The 12,808-nt window shown below is 40.7% G+C and overlaps 1 protein-coding gene across 3 annotated transcripts in view; it reads left to right on the top strand.

The window, feature by feature from the left end:
* The window catches only part of AGGF1 (angiogenic factor with G-patch and FHA domains 1), a 1,405,627-nt gene that overhangs the window by 439,189 nt on the left and 953,630 nt on the right, over positions 1–12,808 (top strand). The window lies entirely within an intron of this gene.

Here is a 12,808-nt window from a genome sequence, read left to right as displayed (position 1 = left end):
CAGCTTCCACAGCAAGTTTTGAATGTTATTTTGGAGGCCAGAAGGCCTAGTACAAGGAAAGTGTACGCAGATAAATGGAAGAGATTTTTATTTTGGAGTGCAGCAAAAGCATTTGATGTTTCTAAGCTTAATTTAAGTGTGGCTCTTCAATATCTTACTGAGTTACTGGACAAAGGTTTGTCCTTCTCTTCTATTAAGATTCATGCTGCAGCAATTTCTGCTCACTATGATTGTGACCCACCATTGTTTTCTCATCCTTTGTTTAAGCAATTCCTTAGAGGGGCAAAGAATATAAGACCCCCACGAAGAGCTCCTACTCCTGCTTGGGATCTCAATTTTGTGTTGGAGAAACTCACTCTACAACCTTTTGAGCCTGCAGCTACTGCTGAGTTGAAATATTTATCATGGAAGACTGCTTTTTTGTTAGCTATTACCTCTGCGAGAAGGGTTTCTGAATTACAGGCCCTTATGGCAGTTGAGCCTTTCTTAATTTTCCATAAGGATAGGGTATCTTTGCACTAATCCTTCCTTTATGCCTAAAGTGGTTTCTAGTGTGGCTTTAAACCAAACTATTCATTTGCCTACCTTTTATGCAAACCCCCAAAATAAAGGGGAAAAGATTTTGCACACTTTGGATATACACAGGCAGTTGCGATATTATTTGAGCAGAACTAAAGGGTTCAGGCAGTCTCAGCAGTTATTTGTTTCTTTTGCTTTGAGTTCTCAGGGCAAGCCTGTGTCAAAACAAACTATTTCTAGGTGGATTGGGTTTTGCATTGCTTTCTGTTATTCCCATCATGGCAAAGAGGTTCCAGCTGGGATTAGGCCTCATTCCACTAGGGCTACTGCCACTTCAACAGCTTTTTTAAGGGGGGTGGCAACTAAAGATATCTTGGAGGCAGCTACCTGGAGTTCAGTGCATACTTTCTCTAAGCATTATCACCTTCCACTTTACTCTAAATCTAGGGCTGGTTTTGCCACTGCTATTTTACAGGGCATTTTGGCAGCCCCTGCTTCTTTATAGTTGTGCCATCCTCCCTTACCTCTGCTTTGGGATTCTACCCAAGTGTAAGGACTGCAGCAATGTGAGATGAAGAACATAGTACAGTTTTGCACCTACCATAAATGTAGATGTTCAAGATCCACATTGCTGCAGTCCAATTTACCTCCCTCCTTCCCTCTGTAGTTAGAGGCGGTTGTGTGGGTTGGATTGTAAATATTGTGTATATTGTATATATTGTACATATTATTAGTGCTAGGGTGGTTGGTTGGTTGTTTGTTGTCTTTGGGTTTTGACCTTTCTTGTTAGGGTCTTCTGACATCTGGGGCAAGAAAAGACTGAGGATATGACGTCGGTCATGCGCATTTGTACCCTGACGTCCTGATGTCAGTCTAATGCGCCTTGACCGACGTCAGCCTTATACTTTGATATTCGGGCCGACCGAGGACAGCGGACTACCCAAGTGTAAGGACTGCAGCAATGTGGATCTTCGAACATCTACATTTATGGTAGGTACAAAACTGTACTTTTTAGAGAGAGACAGTGATGGGATTTGTAGGTTTGTTGGGCAGAAAATTTAGTTATCTTGTGTTAGGTAGATTCAAGTTTGGTCAGGAGTACTGAGTTAAGATTTGTGAGAATTGTACATTAGACTGGGTAGAAGGTAGGTAAGAGAGCGAGAGTAAGCTTGGCTTCAGAGGTAAGGAATTTCTTGTTAAAGGAAAGGAGCCCTAGTTATGAATGAGTCTTTTTGATACAGTTATTAACATGCAAGTCAAATTTAAGCTGATCGTCGATGGTTACGCCTAAGAGCGTAGTAATGGATTCTACCTGAATGGGAGTGTTATTAAGGGACTGTATGGAGAAAGAGGGTTTAATATTGTTGAACTTTTTATGTAGGAAGAGTAACAGCTTTGTTTTTTTAGGGTTAAGGATGAGCTGGTTGTTGGAGAGCCATGTTTCAACTAAGTTAAAAGATGCCTGAGTAGCTGAGAAGAGCTTAGAGGGAGAGTTGGCTGTGGTGATGACTATAGAGTCATCTGCGTATTGCACTAAAGATGACTGAGGATAGGAGGTATAGAGCTGATTAGTAAAGATATTAAAAAGTAAAGGCCCTAGGATAGACCCTTGAGGTGCACCCATTTTTACAGGGAGAGGAGGGGAGAGTGCAGAGTGCCATCTCACTGATTGAGATCCATCAGTGAGGTAGCTGGACAACCATGCAACAGTATCAGAGGAGAAGTTGAGGTTATGCAGTTTGTGCAGCAGAAGAGAGTGTGAGACAGTGTCGAAGGCTTTTGAGATGTCCAAAAGTTTATGGTCGTCCATGGCTATAGAGACAGTGTTGAGGAAGGATAATAGAGTTCTAGTGGTGCTATGATTGGGTCTGAAGCCGTGTTGAGTGGGTGTTAGCAGATTTTCCTGTATTAGATATGGCATCACTTGTTTATGAATACATTTTTCTAGTTCTTTAGAGAGAGGGGAGAGGATAGCGATAGGTCTAAAGTTGAAGATATCAGAGCAGTTACCTCCTTTGTGTATAGGTAGAGTGTAGCATTGCTTCCAGAGAGAAGGGACTTTAGATTTAGAGAGAGCGTGATTAATTAGGATAGATACATGGAGAGCAAGAGAGTCAGCTGCTAGTAGAAGAAAAGTAGAAGGAATATTGTCAGCTGATGCTGAGCATGGTTTTAATTTAGAGAGTAGAGTTTTGATGTAGCTAGTAGGTACAGGTTTGAGGGAGAAGGTATTTGAGGAGATAGTATTAGGAGTAGGTTCAGAAAAGTTGGAGATGTTAGTAGTAGAGGAGTTTGGGTTCGGGTTCAGTAGCTTAGATATTGAGTCGATAAAATAGGTATTGAAGATAGTGGTAGTTTGTTCAGATGTCTTGTATGGGCATGGATTGGGGCAGCTAAGATTACCAGGATGCAATATTTGGTTAATAGATTTCTAGAATTTTTTTAGGATTAGATTTTAGGGCTGTAGGAGGTTTGTTATAGAATTCCTTTTTATCTTTGTTTGTGTTTTTTATGTCAGATTTCTGAGTTCTTTATATTTTTGTAAGTCTGCAGAGAGCTTAGTTTGTGACCATTTTTTTCTATAATTTGTCCCTAGTTATAAGGGTACGAGTGGCTTTTGAAAGCCACGGATATCTGGTGGACTTAATTTAGACTTTGCGAGGGGGAGCAGGTGAGTCTAAGATGCTAAGAAAGGCGGAGTTGAAAGCTAGGACTGCTTCTTCTAGTGGCAGTTGGGTAAGGAATTTCCAGTTTACTTTAGAGAGGAGGGCATTAAATGTTTCTGGATGGAAGTTAGAGAGTTTACGACAAGTGATACATTTAGGAGGTTTTGAGACATGGGGAGTGAACCTAAGCACCTTTATAGGGGAGTGATCGCTCAGGGTGTTTGGTAGTATTTCAGGGTTATGATATTTGGAAGGACTAGATACAAGTACCCAGTCATTAAGAGTACTAGATGTGTGAGTGTTGTTTGTATGGGTAGGTTGGGAGATTAGCTGTGTAAAGCCATATGCATTAATATGACTATTGGAGTTTGGATTACTGAGAGTTAACCAGTTAATGTTGACATCCCCAAGGAGGACAATTTCATTGGGGATGTGTTGAGAAAAGTATGAAAGAATATTTTCGAGCAGAGGAATGCTGTCTTCTGGAGGGATATAGATGGCTGGTACTGTGATAATGGTGTGGTCATTTATTTTAAGGTTAGCTGTAAGTAGTTCAGCAGGAGAAAAGGATGGGATAGGTTTCATAATACTTGTAATGGTGAGGTGGTTGGAATAGAAGATGGCAACGCCACCCCCTTTTTTGTTTTGGCAATCTATGTGGAGTATATTATAACCAGGGTGGAGAATGTCTTTATCAGAGGTTTGGGGTTTTAGCCAAGTCTCTGTTAGGGTGATGACATCAGGGGTGTGGAGGGCTATTCAGGCATGGATTTCACTAACTTTGTTTAGAATACTATGGGCATTCATAGAGTAAAAGGAAATGTGTTTGGAGAGGATTAGGTGGATGGGCAATTAATGTCAGGAACACAGCGGCTGCTATAAAAAAGACAGAAAGGCGTGGAACTGTTTTCCACTGTTTTTATTGCAGAGAGGAGGAGAATTTAACACTTCCTTTCATAGCAAAACAAAGTGATTAGATCATTCAGGGGTTTAAGATAACTTAATGTAGTATCAAGGATTTCTTTAACATTTAGAGAATAGTCAGAAAACATTTTTTCTTGTAAAGTATCAACAACTTTAGCATTTTCAAGCCCCTCCCCTCACACACGCATACACATTCAGGACAGAACTGCAGATGGCGAGACAAGTGGCAACCCTATCAACTAGGTGCACTGATATACTGTTCATAAAAAGGTCTTTTATGCTTTTTGTGACATCCTTCCAGAGGGAGATGCATATCTGTTACCCACAGATCCATGGTAAGAGATTCCCACTGACTTTGTGTCAGTTCTTAGAGTGGTAGAGTGCTTGAGCATTTTGTAGTCCACAAAGGAAAAGTGACCATTGATGGCAGCCATAAAATACAGCTGAATTTGCTTTAACCTACATTGACTATGTGCCGTTGCATTAAAAACCTTAAAAAAAGGAAATCAGAAGTACTTAACTGTGTTTAAATGTGAGCACACACACACGCGCACCCACACACGCACGCACCCACACACGCACACACACACACACACACACACACACGCACACACACACACACACACACACACACACACACACACAGTCAGACATGTGCATTAAACACCGTACTGTATCCTACATGTTGTTGTCTTTCGGCTTTTCCCGGTTAGGGGTCGCCACAGCAGAACTCCGGTCCGCTAATGATTGGCAGTAGATTTTCACAAATGCCGAGGTGTCAGCTCGACGTTCAACCTTCAACGAAGGCACACCCATTTACGCATGTCTTTCATATGCCCACCCAACCACGGGGAGGACATGCAGACTCCACACAGAAGGCACTCCAGCCGAGAATCAAACGGGAGAACCTCTTGCTGTGAGGCAACAATGCTACCGCTGAACCCCCGCAGATATCCCACATATAGTGTTCTAAATTCTGCTTACATTTTTATACATACACACACACACACAGACACATATGTATATATATATATATATGTATATATGTGTATATATATATATATATATATATATATATATATATATATATATATATATATATATATATATATATATATATACCTATATATATATATATATATATATATATATATATACGTTATATATAAGGTTGAACTTTTTGGCCACAATTCCAAAAGTTTGTCGCAAAAACAACACTTCGCATCACCAAAAGAACATTATCCCCATGGTGAAGCATGGTGGTGCCGGTATTATGTTTTGGGGTTGCTTTTCTTCAGCTGGAACTGGGGCTTTAGTCAAGGTGGAGGAATTATGAATAGTTCCAAATACTATTCTCTTTTGGCCCAAAACCTTCAGGCATCTGCTAGAAAGCTGAAGATGAAGAGGAATTTCACCTTTCAACATGACAATGAACCCCAAGCATACAACCAAATCAACAAAAGAATGGCTTCACCAGAAGAAAATTAAAGTTTTGTAATGGCCCAGCCAGAGCCCAGACCTAAATCCAATAGAAAATCTGTGAGGTGACCTGAAGAGGGCTGTGCACAAGAGATGCCCTCCGAATCTGATAGGTTTGGAGCGTTTTTGCAAGAAAGAGTAGACAAATATTGCCATGTCACGATGTACCATGCTGATAGACTCCTATGCAAGAAGACAGAATGTTGTAATTTAAGTAAAAGGTGCTTCAACAAAGTATTAGTTTAAGGGTGTGCACACTTATGCAACCAGCTTATTGTACTTTTTTTATTTTTTATATTTTTCCCCTAACAGATTTGTTTTTCAATTGAATTGTACAGGTTATAGGTCAAATTAAAGGTGAGAAAAGTTTTGAAATGATTTATTGTGGTCTCATTTTTTATATCACAAAAAACAGGTATTTTAACAGGGGTGTGCGCACTTTTTATATCCACTGTGTATCTGTGTGTGTGTGTGTTTATGTGTAGACACTCATACCGTTACACAAAATTTCTGTTTTGATTTGTTTTTATTTAAAGAACATTAAGTACACACGCACACAGGCATATAATCTAGTTCTTCGTTATACACATGCACACATTTTTGTAGACATGTTTTATATACACATACACACACATGCATACAGATGTACACAACCACATAAGCACACATACTATACATGTATGTGTGTGTGTGTGTGTGTGTGTGTATGTGCGCGCATGCGTGAGCGCAATATGGGTGCCTACAATTCATTGTTTATAATAAAGTTAGAGTTGAGTTGAGCATTATTGTTGTACTTATTTGATGGCATCACATTGGCTATGTTTTGCACATGCAGTCTTTGTTAATGTCTTTATGTCAGTATGTTTTTCTTTGTATTGCTATAGCTGCTGTTCGCATTTTTCCCAGTGAGTGCACCCGACTAACCCTGCTTAACTGGATCTCTCACCCCTTTGCAGCTTCCTCGTGGCAAGAAATACAAGCGTTCATCTCACCTGCAGGGGACCTGTTAGTTTCATTAATCTTCCTGCTGTACTAGGCAAGTTTCTGTAGTGAAACACTTTAGTGCTTATTTGTCAAGTGGCACGCTCACTCACTCAATCAAATGGTATTGGACTCCCCTGAACTTTATCTCTCCATTCTTTTCTCTTTTTAGCAACTGCTAATATCAAGAGCAAGACTATACAGACCTAATAAAGCAGCATGTGTTAGATTGCTATTACATGCGTACGTTTCTTACCTCTAGCAATTGCTACTCTTAACTGTTCCACTGTCTTGAGGCACACTTTAACTGATTGTTTCTACTGTGGTGTGGTAAGCTGCCTCAAGGTTTCCAGGGATCATTACTGTTCACTCAACCTCTCTTTCCCCTTTCCTTTACAGCCTGTGTCCCATTGCTAGTGTACTCTAACCCAGCAGTTTAATGCTAAAGACACAGGCCATTTTTATACATTTATCCGCCTAAACCTTTACTATAATTGTGACACGTTTCGCCAAGAGGAATAGCTGCATATACCCTTCCTTCGTTTTTTTTTTCCCATTTTCCTGTATACTATCCATCCCTCTACTCAAAGTAAAAGGTATTTTATTTAAAAGGCAAAGAATTATGGTTTACTGAAGCAAGTCTATCAATATCTGGTTACCTTACAGACTTTCCACTGGTGCTGAGTTGTATTAACCTATCGATTGCCTCCAGCTGATATGTACAACAAATAGTGTTTCTGCCCGCTTTGCTCCCCTCTCTGCCCCCGTATTCCACCCACCCCCAGCACACGTGCACTTATTCTAGCCAAACGTCCCTCCCATTACAATCACAACCAACCACACCTGCAGCACCAACTCTTACCACACCTCCAGCCTACCATCAACCTCCCACCTCGAGTACCATGGTCCTACACACTCTACCTACTTTACATGCACCCTTCTTGCACACATTACATCGTACGAAAACACCATTATACCCCCACCAAACAACTTCCAATACGCAACTACAGTCACCACCACTCATGTCACACCATCACACTACTCATACACCTCTCACAACAAATACACCCCAATGCACAACCCACTTAAGCTATCACCTCCACCACACAAACAAAAAGCATCCCTAGTGCCTTACAAATTCTCCCTCAACTTACTTTATCACCCACTTCACCCAAACAAAAAGCTACCCCAAAACTTAAACTAATTCTCTCATTACTAACACTAACGTCCTTAGCCATAACAATACTTGCCCTCAGCGGGGACATCCACCCAAACCCTGGACCCCACAACTCCTCCACTGATAGTCAGCCTAACAACCTCACCCACCCTCAAATTACATCCAGTAGGAATCCAACTGACCTCCTTATCCTAAGCCTAAATATTAGAAGTATAACCAATAAAATCCATGAACTCCATGCTACCATAGACTTATACTCCTCTGATATTATCATTCTAACAGAAACCTGGCTTAAACCTCGCATTACCAGTGAGCAAATTCTCCCATCAGGCTACAGTATCCTAAGACAAGATCGGTTGCACAAAAAAGGGGGTGGTGTAGCTGTAATGTTTCAACAGAATCGAAATACTCAAATCCTAAACTTATCTGCTCCCCCCCTAATTGACAAAGAAGAAATAATCTATACCAACCTAAAAGTAAACCAAGACAAGACCATTAACATAATAGAGGAGGCTACTTCCCACCTAGCAACAATATTCCTCCACTAGAAATCCTCCTCAGCTGGGTAAATCATCACCTTCCACAAGAAACCAAAATATTAGGTGATTTTAATATAGACTGTCTATCTTGTTCCAACCACCATCCAACCCACCATCTAAATCTTTGTTTTTTTCCAACTTGTCCAGATATCCACCAGATTAAATAAGAATTCCAACAAGCATTCTACTCTTGACTGGATACTAGTCAGCAAGAGCCCCCAGTCATACACAGCTGGCTGCCTACCGGATAGCCTCAGTGATCATATCCCAGCTTTCCTACTCAAAAAACACATATATCAGGCTAAACCCATTACCCGTCAGCAAATACGTAATAAAGTCAACTTTAACCCTGACAACTTCATCTCAGCCCTAAAAAACTGCAACTGGACTCCACTAAAATACCTCAACCTTGATGACGCTGTCCAATTTTTCAGTACCACTTTCCTTAAAGTCCTAAACACCCATGCGCCCACAAGATTTACTAGAGTTAAAGCCCAGTCCTCCCATGGCTACAAAAAGCCACTAGACCAGAAATGAAAAACCGAGATAGAGCCTGGAATTACTGGCGCAAGACTAAAAACCCCTCTGATAGACAGAAATTTTGTGAATTACATAAAGTCAGAAAATTAATAAAACAGGACAAAATCCTATATTACCATTCTGCTCTGAACTCCACCCAAAACAACCCTAAACAATTCTAGTCAACCATCAATTCCATCCTCCACCCAGGAAAAGTAGTAACCCCTCCACCAAACGAAACAAACTCCTCTGAAAACATTGCCACATCTTTCAACACTCACTTCACACAAACCGTTCTATCACTAGCAAAACAACACAACCCCTCTCCCCTATCCCCTCCAACTAACCTGACCACTGCATTCACTTTCTCTCCTATCCTTACCTCCAACATAAAAAACTGTCATAGAAACTGAAGCCCACAAAACTAGCAGCTGACAACCTCCCAACTGAGTACCTTAAAATTACAGCTGAAGCCCTAGCCTACCCAGTTGCAATCCTGATTAACCGATCTTTATCTGAAAGCTGTGTCCCTTCACAATGGAAAATATCCCACATTATCCATCTCCACAGAATTCACCAAATACCGGCCCATAGCAATTCTGTCTGCTCTATCAAAAATACTTGAGAGATGCATTCACTCTCAAGTTCTAAACTACTTCATTACTAACAACCTCCTATTTATCACAGCATGGTTTGTCACCATACCACAGCACAACCACTGCCTTACTTGCTTTCACTAATACAATCCTTCAGCATAAAAACAATGGTTATTTCACCTCCGCAACTTTCCTAGACCTATCCAAAGCATTCAACATGGTCTCTCATAAACAACTCATCGCTGTCCTCAATACCCTATCCTTCTCTGTCACAAACTGGTTCCAGAGCTACCTGACTGACTGCCATCAATCCATTGTTTGGCATAATGATATAGCCCCCCAACTCCCTGTCTCAATAGGTGTTCCCCAAGGATCCATCCTTGGACCCTTACTCTTCTCCATATTCACTAATAATCTAGCCTCTGCTACCAAACAGGCCACTCTCATACAGTACGCAGATGATTCCTCCATCATCTGCTCAGCCCACTCCCTACCTGAATTTCAAAAGCCCACACAGGAAGCCATTTCCTCAGTTGAAACTTGGCTTTCAGATGCACAATTAATACTTAACCCAAACAAAACAAAACTCCTCATCTTCCAACCCACCAAACACAATCTAAACACCCACCAATGTAATATTAAAGCCAATGACAACACCATTATCCCTCCAACAGACCACACCAAACTACTTAGAGTTGAAATTGACAATAACCTCAAGTTTGACATCCACATCTCTTTAACCATAAAAAAGTACACAAAAAACTAAGAGCTTTATACAGAAATAAGCAATTCCTCTCCAAATCAGCCAAGATGTCAGTTGCAAATAGCCACCTTATCTCCACCCTACTCTACGTCTCTCCATTATTTACCAACCTAAGGCAAAGTGAGTTAGGTAAATTCGAAGCTTGCTGCAACAAAATAGCAAGGTTTGCCACTGGCGCAATCTATCGTAGCCACTACTGCACCTCACTTACTGAACTAGGCTGGCTAGAACTGTCTCACCTCCTTCAATGGTACAAACTCTCACTCGCCCACAAACTACTAAATCATCCTCTAAAAGTCCCCTCCATCCAAAGTCTACTCTAACCCTATCATACCACCAGACCACTATTCTCCAGCAACAAAAATCAATTACAGGAAACTAGAACTAGGAACTCTGCTGGAGAAACTATCTTCTTTTACTCCATAGCAAAATTATGAAATACCCTTCCTCACACTATAGCTTCTGTGTCATCACGCACTAACTTCAAAGCTGCTCTAAAATCTCATCTAAAAGAGCACTGGGCATGCTCTTGTAACAAACCTCTGTAACATCTCTACCCCAAACTCTCTACTCCCTTTCTTCCACCCCTATAACTACCTCGGATTGCAGCCAAATACATTGCTTGTAAACCTGTATCTCAGCTGTAATCTTAGCCACTGTTATTCAAGGGTAAAAGCTGCTAGCTCACCTATTAAAATACGTGCTAGTCTTTATGGCACCAATGATATAAGTGTTGTACCATTTAACTAAATACTTAATTTCATTTTGAACTGTAACTGTTTACTACTATTGTTAAACAAAACCTACCTATACTTCTTGTAACTTGTAATTAATTGTTGTTTTTATTGTGGAGCTTTTCTCCCCGGGCCTCCACTGAAAAAGGACCTGTGTCCAGTCAGATTTTCCAAGTCAACACATGTAAATAAATAGTAAATAAATTTATTATGGGTTATTATCTTTGCAGATGTAGCCAGAGTCATGGCTGAAAAGGTTCCTGGGAAGAGTTCACTTTCCTAGTTACTGAAGTATAAATAAATATGAAATAGAAAAATGAGGGGGGTGAACATGACAGAAATAATTAAGGAACTATTAAAGCACATTTTAATTCTGTATTATTCAAGAGAGAAAAAAATCCGCGGTGGTACAGCGGTAGCATTGTTGCCTCACAGCAAGAGGTTCTTCTGTTCAATTCTTGACTAGAGTGCGGGTAGTGCCTGCTGTGTGGAGTCTGCATGTCCTCCGCACGGTTGGGTGGGCATTCCAAAGACATGTGTAAATGGGCGTGCCTTCGTTGAAGGTTGAACGTCGAGCTGGCACCTCGGCGTTCGTGAAAACCTACTGCCAATCATTAGTGGACCGGAGTTCTGCTGTGGCAACCCCTAACCGGGAAAAGCCAAAAGACAAACAAAAACAACATCATTCGAGAGAGAGAAAAAAAACTTCCCACTGAAGGAAGTAGCAGACAGACTTTGTAGCTGTACTACTTGTCACGATGATAGTTTAGATAAATTGCATTTATTAATATGTGATTTAAATGAGGTATTTTATATTATATATGCATTGTATTTATTATGCATTTATTAGATTATGAAAGGAAGTTAAGAGTTAACTCTGAGAAGTTTAATTAGATAACCAATCAGGAATGACCTACATTTGTTTAAATAGGGGGAACATACATAGGAAATTGATTCTAATGAAGTCTCCAGAGGATAGATGAAAGCACTTAAACCAGCAGTTTGTGTTTAATTCTGTGTTTTTATTTAATAAAACTGGGCTTTCAAGTGTTGGATTGCCTGCATTTTTTTGGTTATACACACTGTGGAGTTCTGAGATTGATTTCCCTGAGCTGGGGAATTGCTTGAGGGACAGCCTTTATTGGGGCCACCATTGAAGAGAGTGGTGTTACTTGTCACATGTACATGATGCAGCAAGGATCATTTACTGCAGTGAGAGTTTTTCAGCATGAGACTGTGGGGGAAGGTCTGTCAATTCTTTTAGAACTACAAAAGAATCCTTTTACAAAAGCCTATTTACTTACTTTCTAGCAACTATGTGTAGCATAGAACAAGCTCTGACAAACTCACAAATGAGGCTCAGTCAAGGAAACATAGAAGTAGCTCTGTTACAGAAGGTGTGTTAGATGACAGTGTTTCACAGTCCTGCCATTCTATCTTAATGGCAAGAGTAAACAACACCAGATGTTCTTCATTCCACATTGCTGCAGTCCTAACTATTGGGGTAGTCCGCTGTCCAGTCGGCCCGAATACCCGTCAGGGCGATTAGACTGACGCGGTACTAATGCGCATGACCGACGCCATATCCTCAGTCTTTTGCCGCATGGTCCGATGCAGAAGCAGTTTTGCGAGTGCAGGTTGGCGTTCTGAAATTTTCTGAAGTCGGAGTTTCAGACCGAATCAAAGTTGGCTAGAACATTTTGGTTTTCTTGCCTCAGTATTTAACCGGATGTCAGAAAAAGTGAATAACTGTATTTCTTGTGGGAAACAGATACCTCATAGGGATTACCATACCTTGTGTATACCTTGTTTAGGGCCTGAGCACGACGTTGTTGGATGCCGCTCTTGTGCTAGATTTAACAAACGCACTATTAAGAGAAGGTTAGACTGTGCCAGGTTAGTGTTTGGGAA

Source organism: Protopterus annectens, chromosome 16.part0, assembly GCF_019279795.1.
Source record: "Protopterus annectens isolate FY-2018-M chromosome 16.part0, PAN1.0, whole genome shotgun sequence".
Lineage (NCBI taxonomy): Eukaryota > Metazoa > Chordata > Ceratodontiformes > Protopteridae > Protopterus > Protopterus annectens.
This window is presented reverse-complemented; position numbering and strand designations above follow the sequence as displayed.